The 24864-nt window shown below is 38.6% G+C and overlaps 1 protein-coding gene, 1 long non-coding RNA gene and 1 pseudogene across 7 annotated transcripts in view; 1 reads left to right on the top strand and 2 right to left on the bottom strand.

The window, feature by feature from the left end:
* Positions 1 to 24864, bottom strand: part of eef1da (eukaryotic translation elongation factor 1 delta a (guanine nucleotide exchange protein)) — a 78800-nt gene that overhangs the window by 8216 nt on the left and 45720 nt on the right. Inside the window, exon 2 of one of the 5 annotated variants that reach the window (XM_083525315.1) lies at positions 4011 to 4735. The gene's annotated coding sequence lies outside the window, so the exon portion shown is untranslated. Of the gene's footprint in view, positions 1 to 1769; positions 1810 to 4010; positions 4736 to 24864 lie in introns of those variants that run through there. The other 4 variants (XM_083525317.1, XM_083525314.1, XM_083525316.1 and 1 more) reach the window with 4 other exon arrangements.
* Positions 1 to 24864, bottom strand: part of LOC310717408 — a 216760-nt gene that overhangs the window by 174841 nt on the left and 17055 nt on the right. The window lies entirely within an intron of this gene.
* On the top strand, positions 151 to 24864 carry LOC310717070 (pituitary adenylate cyclase-activating polypeptide type I receptor-like; annotated as a pseudogene). Its single transcript has 11 exons — positions 151 to 232; positions 948 to 1004; positions 16167 to 16274; positions 18186 to 18286; positions 18403 to 18500; positions 21678 to 21810; positions 22984 to 23137; positions 23271 to 23332; positions 23526 to 23595; positions 23707 to 23798; positions 24708 to 24864. The product of its transcript is annotated as a pituitary adenylate cyclase-activating polypeptide type I receptor-like (transcript).

Here is a 24864-nt window from a genome sequence, read left to right as displayed (position 1 = left end):
AACGTTTCTGGAAGATTATGGGAAAAAAGTCCACCTCTTCGCGACCCGATATACTACACAGGCTTTTGAACACGTATATGACAACAATCCTGCTCACGTGATGGAAAAGTAAGTTGAAGGCCAACATTTACAACATTAGATGAGGTATTTATGGATGAATCACAGGTTAAAGATGCATTTGAAGTCGAACTGGACCTGAATATTCCTGATTCTGAAAAGGTTTGCACCGTCGGTCTGTATTACTAGATCATTTATCAAAGACTGGACCATTATCAGTAGCATTATTCAGCCAGAGAGCATGCAGTAGGTTAAGGAAGCATGCGTCATAAAACCACGTGTGCGCCATTTAAGACAATTGTCCATCCAGCAATGACTACAGTTTAACATGAAAATGAAAAAACTATACAAATTTAACACCCATGACACAAAATCTGTTTGTCCTGTGGGCTGGAGAAACGAATTTGTCCACCCCTGTAATAACCACTTGTATTCTATAGGACCAAAAAAGGCTGATCATCACACCCATATGTTTTTCCTCCCCAAAATGTTGCCACGTTAAGAAGCAAGTGAAGGTATAAAGTGCCTGTAAGCAGTAGGTTTAGATTTGTCCTTTAATTGGGATATTCAAGAGGCCAAAACCTGTTCCGGCACCTGTTCCCCACAGTGCACTTTTGGGATAAATGGGAACGCTAAATGCGCAGACAGACCACCTCGACCAGAATCAGTCCAATTTAATCAGCTGTTGCTGAATTTACATTTACATGAATTACCAAACATTTACACACCAAAAAGCTAGTGGAAAGTCTTCCCTGAAGAATGGAGCTTATAATAGCAGCAAATGAGGAATAAAGCTGGAATGGGATTCTAAAAACAAGAGTCCAGAGTCTAAAACTTTCGTCCAATATTCTATCGGTGGATTGATTTCTCCTCGCTAAACTGTTTCTCAGGCGTGTTCTCTGAACCACGACGCTACGGAGACCGAGGCGTGTCCCGAGAGTCACAGAGTACAGATTAACATGGCAGAGGTAGAGCTGTAACTTCCTGTAAACACAACGTATGGATTTATTCAAATTTTTTTTGATACAAAGGCGTGTTTGTGAAAGTGGCCATGCGTTAGAAGTCAGAAGGCACCTAAGGAAATTGATGATTTGCGGTCTGTCTGAATCAAAGAAATAAAAGCGAAACATCTGCACCATATTGAAATGCATTGCGTTGAATTATATCGAAATCGGATCTCACTGCATCGTAACAAAAGTGAATCTCATCGCAATAGTAGATACTTCATATGTATCTAGTGTATCGTCAGCTATGCACCAGCTGTGGTTATGGAGATGCAAATCCCTATTATCCAGATTCTTCCATCTTTAACTACGAGAACTCCTGCAAAACCAATTCAACACAAAATGCAACAATATTCATCATGCATACTGAATGGACAAAAGGTTTTTTTTTGTTTGTTTTTTAAACACAAGTGTACAAAGCTCGAGCTCTATACAAGTTATACATAACCGCCAACCATGCTGCTGCTGAAGAAACATCACAAGTGCCCTCACGCCAAATCAAAAACAACCGACAAATAAAACCAAAGCTTTATATCGAATCAAAGTAAAATTGAAAACACTCTTGCATACATTCGAGTAGCAGTTCACAAATGCACACTAACGCTCTCGTCTAGATCTATTATGGTCTGTATGACTCTGACGCTTCCTTGTTTGTAGGTCATATCGGAGTGCACATGCACACGAGACCACAAGCATTCAGACACTCACCTTCTGGCGTGCTCAGAGGAGGAAAAAAGTGAAGCCCAGCTTTTTCTGAGTCTCTTTAATAACGAGCATTGCAACCGTTAAAAGAGGAGAAACAGGTGTACACAGGAAGTGCAAATGTTTAGGCACCGCGATTTCATGACAATGAAATGAACGAATGAAAGTTACACCCCCCCCACCCCCCATTGTAAATGAAAATTTGAGATATTTCGATAGAATCAAAAGTGACACACAAATTACTCAAAGTTGATTCTCAAAAACCTGCACTGTTTTTTTCACCCGTTTCAATAACATCAATATGTTAAAAAAAAAAAAAAAATTCTTTCTTTTCAATAACAATTTAACAAATGTAATGTGAAACATCACTGAAGCAAGTGTGCAGTGATTCTTATTAAGAGAATAATCACAAAACAAATCCACTTTTTCCACCATAAAACAGTGGAGACTCCTTCAGAAAGATGACATACAGACATACATACATACACACACACACACACACACACACACACACACACACACACACACACACATATATATATTGAATTATACAGTTTGTTGAATGTCTGTGGTCTATGATTTCATGTGTATGAAAAAAGGTGCATTAATATAAACTTTTAAACATCTTTCTACAATTTACTTACTTTTTTTATGATACTGTATATTTTACTACTTTTATGTTAATTAAATTTGTATTACTATTTTGCACATGGCCTCTTCACTTTGTTCTACCTGGTAGATTTTAGGTGCTATAGGCATAAAGATTGATTGATCTTTAACCTCCAACCAATTAGAATCCAGAACTCGGAGGTGCAAGATTTAAAAAAAAAAAAAAAAAGGGGTTTCCAAAGAATTTTCTCGAAGGTGAACATAAATCAAAGTGCCTACAGAATAATCCTTAACAATAACAATAATAATAATAATAATAATAATAATAGGCTTGGTTATTGAATAGATATCCAAAAAGTAGTAAAAAGTATTTTTATAAACTTTAAGTTTGCATGCAAATCCATGTGAATGAAGTTGACATTACTTTATATTGGGGCAATGTTTATTTGAGTTCCTTAAGTTATGCACCACATCCTTAATAATAATAATAATAATAATAATAATAATAATAATAATAATGATAAAATTACAAATTTGGCTTGATTGTTGAATAATTATCCTCAGTCAGTAATGTTTGTAACGTATTGCAATAAACTGTGCTAGTTATTATTATGATTATATATATATATATATATATATATATATATATATATATATATATATATATATATATATATATATATATACACACAAACACTCAATATAAAATGAGTATATATATATAGAGTATAGTGCGAGTTATGAGTTTTTGCACGGTCACATGTTGCCACAACTGTAAATAAGTGTTTATATTGTAATGTTTAGATAAATATATGTAAATAAGTGTTTATATATATTTGTATTAGTTGTAATTAGAAGTAAGTATCAGGTTAGCGGGTATGTGCTCTGCTCAGCTCAGTGTCTCCGGCTATAGATAGACTTCCTGACAGCTTCAAGCCATTTCAGTTCCAGCCACGTGGCGACAAAACCAACTTTAAAACATTTTAAACATCTCTAGAAACAAGTTATAACCGACATTTTTTCTTTTTTTTAACACACCGCCTTCACCTCGTCGCCATACAGACAGTTTATTTCACTTACTTCTAAAATTTCCGTCTACGACAGAGGCCTGACTGAGCGTCTCTCACACCACAGTTTGGAAAAGAGCTCGCTTCGTACGGCCTGCTGAACTTATCCACGAAAGAGGGGAGGCCGACAAATTTGCCAAATTCTTTTAGTCGCATATTGGATGGCATGCATTGATTTAAAACAGTGAATGTATTGTTAAGATGTTTTTTCTTTTCTCTATCGGATAATGAGTCGAGAGAGAGAGAGAGACATTTTTGCAAAACACGAAAGTTTAGAAACATACTGTTCACCCCTACAGAGAAAGTGGTATGTTCCGGTAACTTTGTATGGTGCAAACTTTGTGACAGGAAAAACAACGAGGGAATATATATATATATATATATATATATATATATATATATATATATATATATATATATATATATATATATATATAAAATATATCCGAGTATATTTTCTATATTATTGTCCTTTAAGACAATATAGTAAAACGGTCGCTTTTGTGCTGTCAATTGAATAAAATATTTAATAACAAATAATCGGATGATTGTCATGAGCTAATTTAACCACAAATTGTTATTATTAATGTTTTAAAGTAATTATGGTGTATGGTGTTTCCACACGGACATGTTTAATTGCCGGATGTGTGCACCATGGTTGATTTTGGTGCTTGATTCCAGTAAAACAAATGTTTAATGATTAAAAATATTTTTTCAGTGGAGTTTATATTTTGAGTGAAAAAAGGATGTAAAAATATGTTTCGTTAAAGGTTTTAATTTCGACTCTTTTATATTTATATATATTTTTTATACAAATAGTCAAACAGAAACGTAAAGGCATGTTGGACTTTTTCTGTCAAAACGGAACAACCCTTAACATAAAGTTGCTGTACGCTTGCTGTGGTATTCCTGCTGGGTTCAGTTCTGCTGATGTTTATAGAAATCTCAGCTAAAGCTCTTATATACAGTACATAATATACATACACTGTGTATACACAACACTGTGCAAACAAAAACGATCTGTAGCGTTCATTTTGTTCATGAATGCCTTGATAATAGAAACGTCATACAAACACTCCTTTTCCCTCCATAACTCATACAAGTATCTCTTTTTGCTGTATTGTTCACATGACTCATTTCGAAAAAAAATTCTGAGGTGATTTGAAGTTGTCACGCTAATCGCCTCACCAGGTTCGGTGTCTCAGTGCAAATCTGTATTTTCTTTTAAGCCATTTTTCATTAATACATTTCCTCTATTCAATAAATTCAATTTATCACGAAACATCACAGTGAAACCTTTAAACACGAAACATGTTGCCACTATTGTTTTTCTCTGGCTGCTTTTTTTATTTTCTTATTCCAGGATTTCTAATTCCCATCGTGCGTTTCATCAAGCTGTGGTCATGCCACAGTCTTGTCATGTCAAAATTACTGCAATCACTAGCTCCTGTCTGCTAAGATATTGTTGTTGTATTTGATGGTGATGATGTGAAGATGATGAAGAAAAAAAACCCTGAAAAAATCAGACACCGTCTTTCTTGTATATAAAAAAGGTTTATTACAAAGAAGTTCAGCATCTAAAGACAAGCACCCAGGATTGCTTGAAGAGCGATTCAATGCCAATGGAAATCGCTCTCCTGTTCTCCATTCTAAGCTCATCTTATATAGGGGGGTTGTATTGTCTACAACTTAATGTATTCCAGATGTAACAGAGTTCATTTTCCAAGGAATGCGAAGCATATGGAACTCCTCTCCTATGGACATGCAACTATAAACCTTGGCCCATAAGTCAACTTGTACAGATTCCAAAAGCAGCACATACATCCTCTACATCCTCTTGGTCCAGACACTAACATAAACACTTGGCCTTCTCTTACATTACCTTAAATTGTAACATCTGGCCAACAGTCCAACCTTACAGGAATGAAATTGAACTTCAGATAGCACATTTACCCCCTTCGAGGGTTATTTAGCCTCGACAAACAAAAGAATAAAACATACGTTTATCATCGTTTACAGAAATAACAATTCCTCCTGTCACATAACCTTAACAATACAATGAATTTATGGAGTGTGAGAGTGAAAAACCTGTCAGGAAACTATTTCTCCTTTAACATCCCTCAAACAATCAAGACAGGAAAACTTCTCTCACGGCCCCTCTGCCCTAGGTGGCCACATGTAGTACTCCAGCCCAATCAAAACTTTAGTACTGTGTTTAAGGATATGACTTAAGCAAATACATATGAAACCCCAGAAAATAAAATCAAAACAATGTCCAAATTCAGGCTGGTCAACCCATCGGACCTTCCAATGGACCTTTCCCCGCCTATTCCCCCTGTCCCTAAACGCTGAGGAAAAAGAAAGAAAACATCTGAGGTCCCAATATATTTACTCAGTAGCAAAAACCATCATTCCTCAAACAAGTACAACAAAAATAATACATGTTTATTTGTCATGCAACAGAAGAAAATTTAAAACTATTATAACTTACTATGATTATCACTAGTGTACAAACATTCTCTATCAATGTCACCAAATACAATATAACAAATACAGTCCAATAATGAAAAAATGTATATGTGAAGAAGGTATTCATCCGCAACTCTTCAGCAGCGTTGACTCTCAGTATGATGTCGCTGATGTGTTGAATCACAGCATCCTCGTTCAGAGCCTTCCAATCCTTCTTATTGTCCATGTTTGAATGTATGCAAACTCCCCAATTTTGCTTCTTAGGAGAAAAGAAAAGAAAAAAAACAACCAGTATCGTCTTCACAAATTAATATGATATTGTAATTCATTTGTTTATCACATTCCATTTCCACCCTTTCATCATAACACTATATAGGAGGAACTACTAAAAAGGAAACCATAACCAAAATATATATGAAAGAGTATAATATAATTGGGTATCAAAATGGATATTTCTTTACCAATTCACCTTCTAATACCACTTAATCTACGTCAGTTGTTTGCAATAGTGGCATCTGAGATTGATCCCCAGGCATCACAAATCCAACCCATCGCAATATCATTGCCTTCGCAAAGGTCAACAACAGCGTACAGAAACAAAAGTTTTAGGGCAAGAGAAAGGGTAAGGGGTAGCTTAAGATTGGACTTCTGACTGCAAGGTTGTGAGGTTAAATCCCATCACTAGCACTACCAATGTTGGGCCCTTGTGCAAGGCCTTTAACCATCAAGTGCTTTATTGTTTTAGATAATTGCAAGTCGCTCTGGTTAAGAATGTCTGCCAAATGTCATCAATGTAAAAGAATTGGCTGCTAGGTGCAAATTGTCCAAGAGCAATTCTATAGAAACCAAGATAACAGCTGGTCAGAATTTCTCAGAAGTCGGAGAGGGTCTTAAAAAAAGTCCAGTGTATGTAATGTTTAGAGAAAAATGTCTTACCTCATGACATCGCCAGAGCAAATCTTCTAAATACTCATCATTAAACAGCGATATTGTCATTATTTCTTTATCTACAGTGTGCTGTGAGGTGACACTGGACCCAAACACTGCCAACTCCTTCCTCTGTCTTTTAGAGGGAAACCGGATTGTCAGCACCTGCTACGATTCCCAGCACTACCCTCAGGAGAGGTTCAGCAGCTGAGCTCAGGTGCTGGCCAGGGAGGCCATCTCCACACGCCATTACTGGGAGGCGGAGTGGAGGGGCAGCAGTGGAATTGGGATAGGAGTTTCATACAAAGGGATAAACCGGCTTGGCGGGCGCGCCGACGGACAACTGCGTGGTCGAGGACGACAAAGTCGGAGTAGACATACTCGAGGAGGAAATCACCAAATTTGAAGACTACCTGGGTGCCGTGTTTATACCAATGCGCTAACACGTTACGCTACGTAGCACCAGGAATGTCATTCATTAATGTTTTCCCATTTTGCGTGCAGGTCCAGAGCGTTTATGTTGCCGCCTTAAACAAGATCTGAGCTCATGTTTGACAATCATCACATCATTTCAAACGGCTGCCTGCTGCTTTTCTATCGCAGTTACCAAATAAACAGTTACGAAGCCTTACAGACTGAGTGTTGATTTCTTTTTAATTCACATTTAATTGTATAACAATGGACATTGTCCCCATTCAGCATTACAGAATGCAATAGATTCCAAATATCAATTTTTCATCATAAATCTGTTCCTATACATTAATCTTTATTGAGTGAACCAGTGGCGAACTGCCTGAGACGGTACGAGAAGAAACATTGAGAGGAACCAGACTCTAGAGGGAGCTGTTCCCATTTGGGTGACAATGAAAGTCTATTCATACTTGATCAATTGGTTACTGTTCATGGCAACTGCAACCCTAAGCGATTGTAGAAGACTTTATTAGTTACAGTCCAAATTTATCTTCATGGTTCGACTATAAAGCTCCACAGCAACCTCAAGGCTGTTCATGTGAAGTTATCTGAAGCAGCAAATGGTTTACATGGAACACGTGGTATTAAAGTTTAGAGAGTACGTCCCCTTGCACAGCAATACAGTGCTCCCAACGCTCCTGCCACTTCTGGAATGTGTCCTGGAAGTCTTCTTTTCGAAAATGGTGTCAAAACGTCAACCTTTAAACTGGATCAAAGTTGGGATCAAGGACAAAGTTGCATTTGTTACTTTTATGGCTGAAGTAGTGAACTGTTCGGCACAAACTGTAAGCGGACAGAAAGAATCTAAATTATAATCAAAGCAGCGGAAAAGTATCTAGAGATCGAAGGTCTTTCAGGGGAAATGATTAATGAGAAATTAAAGATGCAAACAACACACCCTCAGCCAGGGTGGAGACCCTCAGTGGTCTCTCTAAAGGTACTGCTGGGAAGCAAGTACGGGCAATTGAGAGTTAAAGAATTGTTATTTAAATACCTAAAAATACAGGAGCGTAAGATAGAATTTGTGTGGAATTTTTTTTTTTTTTTTTTTTTTTTGTGTTCGCTCCACACTCCAGATCAGTAGGTGGCGGTAATGCACCTTTTCGTTGGTCTGCCAAACCGCCATAAAACAACAACAAGTTTGTACAACAACAACTTGTCACAGTTTGGAGTCATAAGCTGTTTAAACTCGTCACACGGGACTAAAGGAAGACATCTCTTCCAGATACAAGAGAAAGTTAGTAGTGAGAGGAAAAGATTGGGAAATAGAAGGAAGGATGTCGTCATCACAAGATTAAGACTCGGACATACTGCATTAAACCATAGTCTCTTTAGAAACGGAAAGCATGAATCGGGTGTATGTGAGAAGTGTGGGGAACTGGAAACAGTGAGGCACATATTAGATAAATGTCCTGCATATGAAAGGGATAGATTTCAGTAAATTCAGGAATTAGGATGGATAGGAATGGACAATATCTCTCTAATGGTACTGCTGGGAAGCAAATTCGGGCAATCGAGAGCTCAAGAATTGTTATTTAAATACTTAAAAAATACAGGAATGATGGATCGATTTTTTTTTTTTTTTTTTTACATTTATTTTTTTATTTTATTATTGCACCATTTCAGTGTTCGCTCCACACTCCAGATCAGTAGGTGGCGGTAATGCACCTTTTCGTTGGTCTGCCAAACCGCCATAAAACACCACCACAACAAGAAGTTTGTAAGAGCTGATTTTACTATTTGGTATTTATCTGTTCTGTAGGTCTTATGGTGTTTCACTAAGAAAAAATGTTTCATGAAGAAAAGGTTTAACAAAAGAAAGGTAGATTTTGTGTTTCCCAAGAAAAGGCTGATGGCTGAACACAAAATAAAGGCTTTTTGAAACATCAGTACGCTTCACCATTGTCTGGCTGGGGGTTTGCTACACTTACTATTTTGGCCTCAGATATAGTAAGACAAAAAATATCTGAAGCTAAAACTGCACTCAAAATACATCATACCTGCGGTGAAACAATTACAGAAGGCGAAAAATTATTGTATTGTCCTTGCCAGCAACAATATTGGATTGAATGTAATTATTTTTTTTTTATGTTCTTTAGTGCCACAGGATGAATCATGGCATTGTGTGTGTTGTGTTGTGTTCTGTTCAGTGGTGGATGACCTGATGAACGAACGCGGTGAAAAATTAAAGCAACTCGAAACTGGTTTGACAAATGAAAATACCACAAAGGCAGGCTATGAGGTGGCAACGCTGATTGCCAAGCACTGCAAACCTTTTACTGAGGGTGAATTTATTAAAGACTGTGTGAGGCAAATGGTAGAGAAAATTTGTCCTGAGAAAAAGCAACAGTTTGACAATGTTTGCCTGGCTCGTAGCACTGTGTCACGGAGGATTGAAGAAGTTTCATCTGATATTAGGAGACAGTTGGAGGCAAAAAGAGTGGCGTTTGAATTTTTTTCGTTAGCCTGCGACGAAACATTTATCCAGGTCAGGCAGTTATCAGATCTAAATAGCAGCAGAAAGCATAGTAAAACAAAGCAAAAAAATAAATAAATTCATGCTGGCCCGTATGACCATTTTTTTTTTTTACGTCAATATGGCCCCTGAGCCAAAAAGTTTGGGCACCCCTGTTGTAGATCAACGATATTCGAAACTTGTATCGGATAAAACAAAGCTATTCAGCCTAAGTACTGAGGGGGGCGCTGGTGATGAGTTTGATGGAAAACACAAATAATAAAAATAAAAAAATCCAAATTAAAAATATTAATAAAATAAAAGAAGCCGATCTACCAGACCTCCATTTCAAAAGCAAAAATGCAGCGGTATTCAATCTTTTTTGCTACAAAGGCGTGTTTGTGAAAGGGGCCATGCGTCAGAAGTCAGAAGGCACCTAAGGAAATTGATGATTTGCTGTCTGTCTGAATCAAAGAAATAAAAGCGAAACATCTGCACCATATTGAAATGCATTGCGTTGAATTAAATCGAAATCGGATCTCACTGCATCGTAACAAAAGCGGATCTCATCGCAATAGTAGATGCTTCATATGTATCTAATGTATCGTCGGCTATGCATCAGCTGTGGTTATGGAGATGCAAAGCATTCAGACCCTCACCTTCTGGCGTGCTCAGAGGAGGAAAAAAGTGTAAAATTATATATTTCATTATACAGTTTGTTGAATCAGTCTACGACCGGTCTATGATTTCATGCGTATGAAAAAAGGTGCATTAATATAAACTTTTAAACATCTTACTGTTATAAGATTTTACAATTTACTTCTTTTATGATATTGTATATTTTACAACTTTTATGTTCATTCAGATTTGATTAATATTTAGCACATGGCCTCTTCACTTTGTTCAGCACATAGGTTCAGCCTGGTAGATGTTAGCTGCTATATACATTAAGATTGATTGGGTTGATCTTTAACCTCCAACCAATTATAATCGAGAACTCGGAGGCGTCGTGGTGCAACATAAATAAATAAATGACAGATTTTCCAAAGAATTTTCTCGAAGGTGAACATAAATCTGATGCCTACAGAATAATCCTTAACAATAACAATAATAATAATAATAATAGGCTTGGATATTGAATAGATATCCAAAAAGTAGTAACATTTATTTTTATAAACTTTAAGGGCAATGTTTGTTTGAGTTCCTTAAGTTATGCACCACATCCTTAATGATAATAATAATAATAATAAAATTACAAATTTAGCTTGATTGTTGAATAATTATTCAGTCAGTAATGTAATATATATAAATATATAAAATGAGTATATATATAGAGTATAGTGCGAGTTATGAGTTTTTGCACGGTCACATGTTGCCACAACTGTAAATAAGTGTTTATATTGTAATGTTTAGATAAATATATGTAAATAAGTGTTTATATATATTTGTATTAGTTGTAATTAGAAGTAAGTATCAGGTTAGCGGGTATGTGCTCTGCTCAGCTCAGTGTCTCCGGCTATAGATAGACTTCCTGACAGCTTCAAGCCATTTCAGTTCCAGCCACGTGGCGACAAAACCAACTTTAAAACATTTTAAACATCTCTAGAAACAAGTTATAACCGACATTTTTTCTTTTTTTAACACACCGCCTTCACCTTGTCGCCATACAGACAGTTTATTTCACTTACTTCTAAAGTTTCCGTCTAAAACAGAGGCCTGACTGAGCGTCTCTCACACCACAGTTTGCTCGGAAAATGGCGCGCTTCGTACGGCCTGCTGAACTTATCCACGAAAGAGGGGAGGCCGACAAATTTGCCAAATTCTTTTAGTCGCATATTGGATGGCATGCATTGATTTAAAACAGTGAATGTATTGTTAAGATGTTTTTTCTTTTCTCTATCGGATAATGAGTCGAGAGAGCGAGACATTTTAGCAAAACACGAACGTTTATAAACACATTGTTCCCCCTACAGAGAAAGTGGTATGTTCCGGTAACTTTTTGTGGCGGGAAAAACAACGAGGGAATATATATATATATATATATATATATATATATATATATATATATATATATATATATATATATATATTTCTGTTGTGCAGAATGACTCCTAGAATAATCACAGTTTAGCAGTGAACCAGGAGGGGTGACTTGACCAGGTTTCAAGGTGTCTGAGGGAGAACATTCGGCAAAAGCACTTGCCAGTCTATATTTGTTTATACCACCTTGTGCAGTTATCACATTTTATACAACTGAGAACTTGACAGTTAGGGCTTGTGCTCAAAAACCCAGAAGCAGCTTCTTTGAACTCAATCTTCCAATCAGAAGTCCATCATCTTAACTACTGAGATACCACTTCCCTACCACTACAGTTTCCCTGAATCTGTGGCTTTTGGCAGATAACCTACATCCAGGGTGACTTTTATCTAATTTGTACAACTGAGCAGTTAAAGGGTTAGGGGCTTTTCCTGAAGGCCCCATCTGTTGTATATTATGGTATTGAAATGTGAAGTCTAAAGTCTTAACCACTTCTTTCTGAAACTGAGATGAATCACCACTAAATATTGCTCTGGATGTGCTTTTGAAATAAACGCCATCCAATAAGACCTTAACCTCAGTGCACTTCAGAAATAGATATATTTAGCCATGCTGAGCTCCTAATAACCTTGTCGTGCTAATTAAACATGGCGGAACGCTGCTCAAGATGCACATCGAGATAAATTTGACTCGTTTCAAGTTATTTTTTGTCAGATTTCCATAGTGACATAAAACATAAAAAAAAAAAAAAATTACATCTGGGTCCAGAAGATTTCATGTCTATGGCCTTGGAATAGGATAGTGAGATCAGGATGATTTGCATGTCTTGATGATTTGGAGCTGCTTCTTTTTGATCCTTGAATGAAAAAAGCTTATTTGAGGACTGGAGTAAAACAAAGGGGCAGCGTGAGAGAAGTCTCCCAGAGAAATTCTCCCACAGAAACGCTTTAAGACTATTTCCAGAGGCTTTGTACTCTATAAGTGAAGCGACTTGCGACTCCTGTTGATTTTTGTTAATCTCTCTCAGTAGTAAGATTTACTCTCCGAATAAATGTGCTATAAACGTGCTAACTAACGTTAGTGGAATCGCAGTGGGTGAGAGACGGGGCATGCGTTAGCGAAAGCGTTAATTGACCCAAATTGAAAAGTTATTGTGTGAAGAAGGTAAATATTACTACAGTACATTACTAAATTACTATTACTAAAGTACATTTGAAGGCAAAAACGTTTATACTTGTACTCAAGTGAAAGTTTAAAGGAAGCACTTTTACGTTTACTGGAGTCATATTTTACATTTTACATTTTTTTTCCGAGTTTATCTCTACTACATGGTTTGGGTACTTTGTCCATGTGAGGTGCAAACCACATGGGCAAAAAAAGAGAATTAAAAACCAGAAAAAAATCAAACAGCAGGAAAGCAAAGAACAGTAAAAGGCATGGTATGTCAGGTTTTGGAACTTTGAACTGCAATCTGAGCAATACGCTGATGAAACTGAGGAATTATATATCGTGGTGAGGTTTGATTGCTCTCAGTGTGAATAACTTATGTAGAAGACATTTTGCAGCAAGCAGTTATATTGGAAATTCATCATCCATCTCTCAACCTAGTGTGAACCAAGAGAGTGTGAGTAGTTAATGTGTTGGACCTAATAGCTAATAGATAAATCCACTGGACAGATGTTCATTAGGTTCAAGCTGAACTCCTGATCGAGCCCTGACTTCAGGTTATCACAGTTAAAAGACACTTGAACCAAATTCACTATTACAACATTGTATATTGTTAAGGAGTGTTACTTTGTGTCATAAAAGTGATCTATCCCTTGTGACCAAAACGAATAGTAACTTTTAGGCTACACTAATCCGGATAAATTTGAAAACTGTGTTTTCATCTAAAACACTTTGCTTTCACACTTTAGTTTTTAATCATTTCCCAAAATAACAGGGGGAGAGTGACTTTAAATTATCACAGGCTTGAGTCCTACCAGGAGTGGGGCTCAAACCCACAAGGATTTTCATCCATTGGATCTTAAGTCCAACGCCTTAACCACGCGGCCATCCTGGTTGACGCATGAACAGATGGACAGATGGATAGATAGATTTATGATGATCTATATAACAACTATAATACTGTAGATTCAAGTGCTGCTTCCCAGTGTTTCAATTCCATACAAGTGCCCATTGTTCCCAGGAATAACTGCAGATTTACCATGACCCTGCCCCTGATCAATAAATTCCCACAGTGTATCTGGTTACGGCATTTCATTTGAAGTGCATGATTTTCTTGTAAAGAGTTTCAAACCCACTGACTCCTGATCGAACCCTGACTTCAGGTTATCATAGTTTAAAGACACTTGAACCATATCCGCTATTACAACATTGTAAATCAGTAAGGATTGTTACTTTGTGTCGTATTGTGCCGTAAATATTATCTGGCCTTAGTGACCAAACTAAATTGTAACTCTCAGGATATGTCTACACTAATCCGGATAAATTTGAAAAAGGGGTCTTCATCTAACACTTCGCTTTCCCACTTTAGTTTTGAATAATTTCCCAAAATTTGCTCATCCACTCCGAAACATCTGAAAACGCTCACGTCTCTCTAAGATAAATTGACAGGAGTAAATGTAATTTATTACTTTCCACCTTTGCGTTTAAGTTACTGTAACCTGCAAGCTAGGATGGGCCCCATAACAATCACCCAATGTTCACCAAGATTCGGGTTCCATCCAAAACAATTCAACTGGGGAAGACCACTCAGGTCAAACATCAAAGCTATGTTAGCGAAATGGTTATTTGGCTATTAAAAATATTAATATTATTAATATTTACAGCTTGGGTTCTACCAGGAGTGGGGCTCGAACCCACAAGGATATTCATCCATTGGATCTTAAGTCCACAACCTTAATCACTGGGCCATCCTGGTAGACACATAAGCAGCTGGACAGATGGATAGATAGATTTATGATGTTCTACATAACTCAACTATAATACTGTATATTCAAGTGATGCTTCCCAGTCTTTCAATTCCATACAAGTGCCCATTGTTCCCAGGAATAACTGCAGATTCACCATGACCCATACCCTGCTTTCAACGCCTCATCAAAATCTGAATGTATTATTTGATTATTTGTGATAAAAACAAGAGTGCAGTGCACTGATAATTGTTGTGGGTTTGAATCCCTTTACAAGAAAATCGTGTACTCCAAATAAAATGCCGTAACCTGATACACCATGGGAATTCATTGATCAGGGGCAGGGTCATGGTGAATCTGCAGTTATCTATCCATCTGTCCATCTGTACTTCTGTCAACCAGGATGGCCGAGTGGTTAATGTGTTGGACTTAAGATCCAATGAATTAATATCCTGGTGGGTTCGAGCCCCACTCCTGGTAAGACCCAAGCTTAAAACTGTCATGGTTGAAAGTCACTTGAATCCAATTATTGTGAAATATTGATATTCGGAGTGACTGTAAAATAAAGTAAACTTTTGAATGTTTCTGGTCTTTTTTGGTCTCTGAAGATCATTTTTCTAGCAAATAATCTAACATAGCTTTGATGTTGGATCTGAGTGGTCTTCCCCAGTTGTTTTGGATGGAACCCCAATCTTGGTGAACATTGAGTTTAAAGTGAAAGCTGGTGTGGATTTTGTGTGGATAAAGACTGCATTGAATAACTGCAGTTCAGTTTGAACTTATCCAACTGGCTAGCAGTGAAATTGTGGTCAGGGATTTTAGCTTATTTTTAGCCTAATTCCATACAATCCCCAATCTACAGTATTGTCCTTATTACCAAGAAATAGTGATTGTTATGGGGCCCATCTTAGCTTCCAGGTTACAGTAACTTAAACGCAAAGGTGGAAAGTAATGAATTACATTTACTCCTGTCAATTTAACTGAGTATTTCTTTTGTGTGTACTTCTACTTTTAAACGTGTTTAAAATCTGTAATTTGACTTTTACTTGAGTGTGTTTTGTTTGAAGTATTGTACTTTACTAAATTTTTATTTACATCTCCTGATTCACTCCTGCACAGACTAACTGATTTAATCTCACAAGAAAGAAAGATGCAGACAGGCGCCAGTGACGCAGGACCCATCTGAAATCGAAATGCCGACGAATCAAAAGTTGTTCAATATGTGCACTCGCAGTCTGAATTTTAAATCTGCATTTGTGATTTCTCTCATTATCATAAATCATATTATAACAGGAGACATTTACTCTTTATATTACTTATTCCACCTCTACTTAATTAAACGTCTTCTATTTGGCCAAATAACTTGTATTGAGATTATTACTGCAATTATTTCTGCGTACCCTAATTGTTAGTCATCTTCGTTTGACTGCCGCTAATTGTTCCCACGTGTTTTAGGCTGCAAGACGGAATGTGACGAGATCTGCTGCTGGCACCGAGCCGACATCGGCCAGGTGGTTAACGTGTCCTGTTTGGATGTTTTCCACCACTTTTCTAGAAAGCAAGGTCAGCAAACAAAGAATTGCAGTGCTGTGTTCTGCATCAAGGTGACGTAATCAAAGCAAACCGCTGAGAGGAACCCATTATGGTATTTCTTTGGATTGAACTTTTTTTTCACGGCAAAAACATGGTTATTTTGAGCGTCCTCTTCTGCAACGACACCAAAACCTACTTTAGTTTGGCATGCCTTCAGTGTAGCCCCTTGGTACCTTGGAGGACTGGTAAAGTGGGTCGCAGATGCCTTTATTCCTGTGTAAACACACACTATCCCTTACCTTTGATACCTGAAGGTTTCACTGGGTCCTGTGGGTGAACCGATTAACATGCAAAAGCTCATAAGGCTTAGACAGTAGCAGTATTATTACTGTAAGAGTTTGGGGCTAAAATAGCTCACATAGCTCAAATGATCTTTGTGTCTGGAAAAGCTTGGGGTCTGACCTTGACATTGATTGTCTTCAAATTGCTATAATTTAGGCTGAGGTGATTGTTGCCCAGAGTTTCAGATGAAGCAAATGTTTTTGAGCCTGGCCCCATCCTGATAGTTATTGTCTGAATGTCTCCTCAAGCAAATATCTGGAGTCTTCTGATATTTCTTTCTTTCTTTCGGCTTCTCCCGTTAGGGGTCGCCACAGCGGATCCTCCGCACGTTTGATTTTTAAGCTGGATGCCCTTCCTAACGCAACCCTCCCCAATTTATCCGGGCTTGGGACCAGCACTGAAAGTGGCTGGTTGGTTCCCTGACCGGGGATCGAACCCGGGCCGCAGCGGTGAGAGCGCCGCATCCTAACCACTAGACCACCAGGGAACCTCTGGAGTCTTCTGATATAATACATTTAATTGCTACTTATTGCTTCTGGGAAAAGCACCTGCAGTTCCCCATATTTATTGCTGCTGGAGTTTTTTTGCACAGGAGAATGGATGATTCTCAACAATGCCACCAAATATTAAATTGTATTTTTTTCCAGATCTGTGCTTTTAACTTCGATACTTAAGTCCATTCATAAGAGAGTACTTCTGTCCATTGCTTGAGTAGAAATGTAAAAAAAAGTTATTTTATTTGTACTTTAGCAATATTTAAGCAAAGGATATACACCTTTACTCAAATACAGGAATGGTGTTCCTCATCCACCACTGCTAAGCTCTAATATGAAGGTAAAAGATCATAATACATAGTCTTATATTATTTAAATTATGCAAATTAAAAAGCTTGTAATCATAGCTGTAACTTATGACTTTTATTTTATCAGTCCCATAATAGGCAGTTTCAGTATATAGTACAACATCTTATTTTTGAGTGGATTTAAACTTTTTTCTTTTTCAACTGTTCAAACATTATTCAACAAAACGACATTAAAAACATTTTAAATCCTCAATCTAGCCCCCCACCAAACATTTTTTAGCATTGTAAAAAGAGAGAGATTTGTCTTATTTTTTCAATGTTTGCATAAGAAAATAATAATTATTTTTTTGCACAAAAAAGAATATATTTGGTCAAATTATTTGGATATAATCTACTATTTATATACTAAGAATCTATACTAAATTCTAAAACTGTACTAAATTGAGCTAACACTTAATGCACATCAATATTTAATGCTTGTTACGGCGACCATGGGGCAGCATAATACCTGCCCCTATGAACCTCTGTTAGTGCTTTCCACAATTCACGATTATGATGACGCAACAAAACTCTATAAGGCTAAACAGGGCAAGGAGACAAAAAAGTACCCTTCAGCATGAGGCACCTGTGGTAACTTCTCAGTTTGAGGTTTGAGGCTATGTCATTATTTAGTGCTGTCCAAAACATCTAGTAATGGCATTATGCTGTAAGGGAATTCTAAAAACAAAGCTAATTCCCCTGTCAAATGACACAGCCAGAAAGGTTGCAAAGTGTGTCTAATATGTTGAACTTTTCAGGTTACATCTACAGGAACTGCACAGAAGCAGGCTGGAGTGAACTATATCCACCTTACGAGAAAGCCTGTGACTTCGGAAATAACGCAGATCCCGAATCTAAGGTACATGAGTTTAAGAGCAGAGAAGTGTCCTTACCTATGTCAGTGCAACTAAATAAGTAGAGGATACATCAGCGTGGCCTAAATCTCTGACCTCAATTTCTTTTCTTTTTTTTCAGACAACCTACTTCTCAACATTTAAGCAGGTGTACACAGCAGGATATGCCACATCCCTGATATCTCTCATAACAGCTATCGTGGTCTTTACTTTCTTCAGGCAAATTTCTCCTTGAGACTCTTAGTGCCGGTCCCAAGTAAATGGGGAGGGTTGCGTTAGGAAGGGCATCCAGCGTAAAACATGTGCCAAATCAAATATGCGGATCACAAATGAGAATTTCATACCGGATCGGTCGAGGCCCGGGTTAACAACGACCGCCACAGGTATCGTTAGCCGACAGGGTACCGGTGGAAATTGGGCTACTGTTGGCCGAAGGAGGAGAAGGAGAGGAGGAAGACGTCTACAGAGACGGCAGGAAAAGGAGCAGTGTAGGAGAGTAGAGGTTCGGGTTGGTACTTTAAATGTTGGTACTATGACGGGTAAAGGGAGAGAGGTAGCTGATATGATGGAGAGGAGAAAGGTAGATATGCTGTGTGTTCAGGAGACCAAGTGGAAAGGGAGTAAGGCCAGGAACATTGGAGGTGGGTTTAAACTGTTTTATCATGGTGTGGATGGAAAGAGAAATGGTGTAGGGGTGATTCTGAAGGAAGAGTACAGTAAGAGTGTATTGGAGGTGAAGAGAGTTTCTGATAGGGTGATGATCGTGAAGGTGGAGGTTGAAGGGATGATGTTGGCTGTGAGATGGAGGAGAAGGAAAGATTCTGGAGTGAATTAGATGAAGTGGTAGATGGTGTACCTAGGAAAGAACGATTGGTGATTGGGGCAGACTTTAATGGGCATGTAGGTGAAGGGAACAGAGGTGATGAGGAGGTGATGGGTAGGTATGGTTTTAAGGAGAGGAATGTGGAAGGGCAGATGGTGGTAAATTTTGCTAAAAGGATGGAAATGGCAGTGGTGAACACGTATTTTAAGAAGAAGGAGGATCATAGGGTGACGTATAAGAGTGGAGGAAGGTGCACACAGGTGGATTATGTTCTGTGTAGGAGATGCAACCTGAAGGAGATTGGAGACTGTAAGGTGTTGGCGGGGGACAGTGTAGCTAGACAGCATCGGATGGTGGTCTGTAGGATGGTTTTGGAGGCGAAGAAGAAGAGGAGGAAAGTAAGGATTGAAAGAAGAATAAGATGGTGGAAATTGAAGGAGGAAGAGTGTAGTGTGAGGTTCAGGGAAGAGGTCAGACAGGGGGTTGGTGGTGGTGAAGAGGTGCCGGATGATTGGGCAACTACTGCAGGAGTGATGAGGGAGGCAGCTAGAAAAGTACTTGGTGTGACATCTGGAAATAGAAAGCAAGACAAGGAGACGTGGTGGTAAATTGAGGAAGTGCAGGAGAGCATTTGGGGAAAGAGGTTGGCAAAACAGAAGTGGGATCGACAGAGTGATGAGAAAAGTAGGCAGGAGTACAAGGAGATGCGGCAGCAGGTAAAAAGGGATGTGGCGAAAGCCAAGGAAAAGGCATATGAGGAGCTGTATAAGAGGTTGGACACTAAGGAAGGAGAAAAGGATTTATACCGATTGGCCAGGCAGAGGGACCGAGCTGGGAAGGATGTACTGCAAGTTAGAGCAATAAAGGATGGAGAGGGAAATGTGTTGACTAATGAGGAGAGTGTTTTGAGAAGATGGAGGAAGTATTTTGAGCAGCTGATGAATGAGGAAAATCAGAGAGAGAGAAGGTTGGAGGATGTGGAGTTGGTGAAGCAGGATGTAGATAGGATAAGTAAGGAGGAAGTGAGAGCAGCGATTAAGAGGATGAAGAATGGAAAGTCGGTTGGACCAGATGACATACCGGTAGAAGCGTGGAGATGTTTAGGAGAGATGGCAGTGGAGTTTTTTACCAGATTGTTTAACAGGATTCTGGAAGGGGAGAGGATGCCTGAGGAATGGAGAAGGAGTGTGCTGGTACCGATCTTTAAGCATAAGGGAGATGTGCAGACCTGCAGTAACTACAGGGGAATTAAGTTGATCAGTCACACCATGAAGTTATGGGAAAGAGTAGTGGAAGCCAGGCTGAGAGAAGAGGTGACCATCTGTGAGCAACAGTATGGTTTCATGCCGAGGAAGAGCACCACAGATGCCTTATTTGCTTTGAGGATGTTGATGGAGAAGTATAGAGAAGGACAGAAGGAGCTGCATTGTGTATTTGTGGATTTAGAGAAAGCGTACGACAGGGTGCCGAGAGAGGAGTTGTGGTATTGTATGAGGAAGTCAGGTGTGTCAGAGAAGTATGTGAGGGTGGTGCAGGACATGTATGAGGACAGTGTGACGGCAGTGAAGTGTGCAGTAGGTACGACAGACTGGTTCAGGGTGAAGGTTGGACTGCATCATGGATCGGCCCTGAGCCCTTTCCTGTTTGCAGTGGTGATGGACAGGTTGACGGACGAGGTCAGACAGGAGTCTCCCTGGACTATGATGTTTGCAGATGATATTGTGATTTGTGGTGAGAGTAGAGAGCAGGTTGAGAAGAGCCTGGAGAGGTGAAGATATGCGCTTGAAAGAAGGGGAATGAAAGTCAGTAGGAGTAAGACAGAGTACATGTGTGTGAATGAGAGGGAGGGCAGTGGAGTGATGCGGTTGCAGGGAAAAGAGGTGGAGAAGGTGGAGGAGTTCAGGTACCTGGGGTCAACAGTGCAAAGTAATGGAGAGTGTGTTAGAGAAGTAAAGAAAAGAGTGCAGGCAGGGTGGAGTGGGTGGAGAAGAGTGACAGGAGTGATTTGTGATAGTAGGGTATCTGCAAGAATGAAAGGGAAAGTTTATAGGACTGTGGTGAGACCTGCGATGTTGTATGGATTAGAGACAGTGGCATTAAGTAAAAGACAGGAGGTGGAGCTGGAGGTAGCAGAGCTGAAGATGTTAAGGTTTTCGTTGGGAGTGACGAGGATGGACAAGATTAGAAATGAGTTTATTAGAGGGACAGCACATGTAGGATGTTTTGGTGACAAGGTGAGGGAGGCGAGATTGAGATGGTTTGGACATGTGCAGAGAAGGGACATGAATTATATTGGTAGAAAAATGCTGAAGATGGAGCCACCAGGTAGGAGGAAAAGAGGAAGGCCAAGGAGGAGGTTCATGGATGTGGTGAGGGAAGACATGCAGGTAGTTGGTGTGAAAGAGGCAGATGTAGAGGACAGGGTGGTATGGAGACGGATGATCCGCTGTGGCGACCCCTAATGGGAGCAGCCGAAAGAAGAAGAAGAAGAAGAAGAAGATGTTCCTCTTCATAAAATTTTCATCGGGTTGTTAAAATTATGCCCTAAAAAATGTGCGATTTTCTGATCACAGGAAGTTCCACTGCACCAGGAACTACATACACATCAAACTTTTTTCTTCCTTCATTCTCCGGGCCAGTGCGGTCTTCATCAAAGATGCTGTTCTTTTCTCGGACGAGTCTCTGGATCACTGCTTTATGTCTACAGTAAGGGAAAGGGATTAAAGCACATACATTATACCTACATATATGAGGTGGTATCAACATTTTTCGAGATTAGCTCTGTTTACAAAAAACTCATTTATATATCTACTGTACATTTACACACTATCACATTCAAAATAGTGCCCCTGCACAGCAATACAGTGCTCCTGCCTCCAGTGTTTTGGAATTCTTAGAATACTTTTTGAATGTGTCCTGGAAGTATAGAAGTATGTCAAGCACCTACTGCGATTCATGCTAAACCTCCTTACTGGTGTCAAAAGGTGACCTTTGCACCGGATCTTCATCTTGGGATTTGGCGAGTAAGTTGGAGGCAGAAGTGAGATCATGTGGGTTGGTGGGATGTTCTCTGATGAATATCACGCACAAGTTGCCAAACGGTTTTGAGATTTTTTAAGGGTTGAGCTTAAAGGTCTTCTTGATCTCTCGACGTCTTAAAGTGATCTTTAGCTCTTGAAGCGTGCGTCACTTAAAACCCCCCAAACTACTCGTTGCAGCATCGCCGTTTATTTCTGTGGCAGATTTGCCCAGTTTTCACGCAGAATTTCACGTGTGCTCTTTGTACTAACCTGCTGTCCATGATGAAATCACAGACGTGGTAGGAATAGCATCAGTTACACTATTAGATTTGAAGCTTTTTGATACCACCTCTTACATCACGACTATATGTGTTTGGTGAACATCCATATACAGTTTTACTCATTCTTCTGGGAAGCCAGCTAGCTAGATGTTAAAATTATTTTCTGCACTAAAATTCTTTTTCAAAGATGCATTTTAATGCATTAGATATGCAAAAATTAAGTCTGCCAATAATGTTGTCAAATGATCTCTTAGCACTAAAATGTTTATTTTACTCTACAGACATTTCCAAGTTACAATTTTTTTTACTTATAAAGACAATATTTTATTATTATTTAATTTAGAGCTATCACAAATCCAACTGTGAATCAACATCTGTGTCAAATGAACATGAGTGCAGGAACAGGCTTTTGTTCTGAATTTAAAAATATTTTTTTAAAAATGTATTCACCACATTTATAAATTAAATTTCTGCAATTATAAATATTTCAAAACAAGTCTTGTGATTGTGCCAGGTGGGTTGTTTTTTTTAGTGCTACTGCATTTCGATTTGTTCTTGTATTTTTTCCTCTTTTTTAGGTAACGTGTAAATCCGCTGTAGCTTTCTTCCAGTTCAGCATCCTGGCGAATTACTTCTGGTTGCTGATGGAGGGCATGTACCTGCAGACTCTGCTCGTTCTCACCTTCGTCTTGCAGAGGAAGTACTTCTGGTGGTACATTCTGACTGGATGGGGTCAGTGCATGAATACGATGAGTTCTGGATATATCTCTTACTGTTCCTGGTTAAAGACATACTGTTTAATCTGACCTGCTCAAAGCTAACTTTATTATTAGAGCTACAGTCGAGTATGCTCTTGTATTACCAGGTGTGCCATGGGTTGTCCTTGTTGTTTGGGTGTTGACACGTAATTTTCTATGACAACAGTGGGTACTTAAACCTTGACCAATCATTTACCACACGTAGCACATGTCTAATTGCTTTAATTCATTCTAGGATAGTGGTAGCATAATGGTGGACTTTTGATCTGAAGTAAGTTTAAATCCCAGCACCACCAGGCTGCCACTACTGGGCTCTTGAACAAGGCTTGTGATTGTAAAAAAAATCCTTCTGGTTTTTACAGTTGCTGGGATGACACACATAACATAGGCGTGTGGTGAATAATCAAAGGTCCGATAACAGCATCGCTGTTTGTGAGTAAGGACGTAATAAGTAACGTACTTTATATCAGTGAATTATTGCCAATAACTGATCTTTCATTAATGCTCTGACACCGAGGTTTATATAGACTTTGTGCTTGTTAGGCCAACATTATCATCTCCCTAAATGTGATCCGGATCCTGGTTGAGAAGCTCAAGTCAGCCGGTGTTGGAGGCAATGACACCGGCCATTTCATCTGAGTCGCATAATTGGGTCTGTCTTTAGATCGCAGATCACTGATAGCCTGTCAGTGAGTAGGAAGTAGGAAATTGCTGACATCCATACGCTCATGTACTTTTCAGCCAGCCTGCTAACACGAGTGAACCTGACACGATTTCTAAAAGTATTTTTATGGCGTATTTCTAGCATGTTTATAAACATCTTGTCCTTGTCCTTCCTAATATGTATTGCCAGCAGAATAGCTTAAAAGCTCAGAGTGAACGCGACAAAATTTTCTGGAGAGAATCCATTATGGTTAGAAGTAAAAACAACAACAAAAAAACATTTTGTGTTTGCTGTCAGTGCTAATCACCTACATAACAACAGCTAACCAGACAGAATGTCCCAAAAGAGCACTTTTGAAACAAGTTTCATAAAACTGTCTTTACCAGCACTTGAAAATTCACTAACAAGAGCTAGTGGCAACATTTCTGAAAGGATTTTAGAAAACTATATATTTAAAATTTATTGAACTCTAACTTGTTAAGCTAAAAGCTAACTAATTGAAGACATCAGCTAACCTAACAGGCTGTTCTGAGGGGATTTTAAAGTCATTATACATTGAGAAACATTGATAGTCTTCACTGCTAACGCTAGCTGAGTCGTCACAGAGGCTGATTTGCCAGCACTTTCTAGTATCAATTTTCACTTATACTGCTAGTTATGGAACTATAAGGGCTAATCTGACAGGACTTTGTGTGAATTTATGAAGTCAGTACATGCTAACAATAATGGCTGCTAAAGCTAGCTAAAAGAACTGCATAAGACAATCTAACAGAACTTTTTGAGTAGATTTTTGAGTTATATTGATAAATGCTAATCGGCACTCACTGCTAAAGTTAATTATACACATGAGCTAAACACAAGTGAGGGATTTTTTTTACAGGAGGTTGGCTAAGTCCATATTGTTCTTGATCCCACTGTTTGCAATGCACTACACTGTGTTCACCTTCCTGCCAGAGAACACGGGAGAAACAGCACGACTCTACATTAAGCTTGGCCTGGGTTCCTTCCAGGTGTGTGTGAGAAACCTTTATCCTTAA

Source organism: Silurus aristotelis (genome assembly GCF_946808225.1).
Source record: "Silurus aristotelis genome assembly, chromosome: 22".
Classification (NCBI taxonomy): domain Eukaryota; kingdom Metazoa; phylum Chordata; class Actinopteri; order Siluriformes; family Siluridae; genus Silurus; species Silurus aristotelis.
Note: the sequence above shows the minus strand (reverse complement) of the source record. Positions and strands in the feature narration are given on the sequence as shown.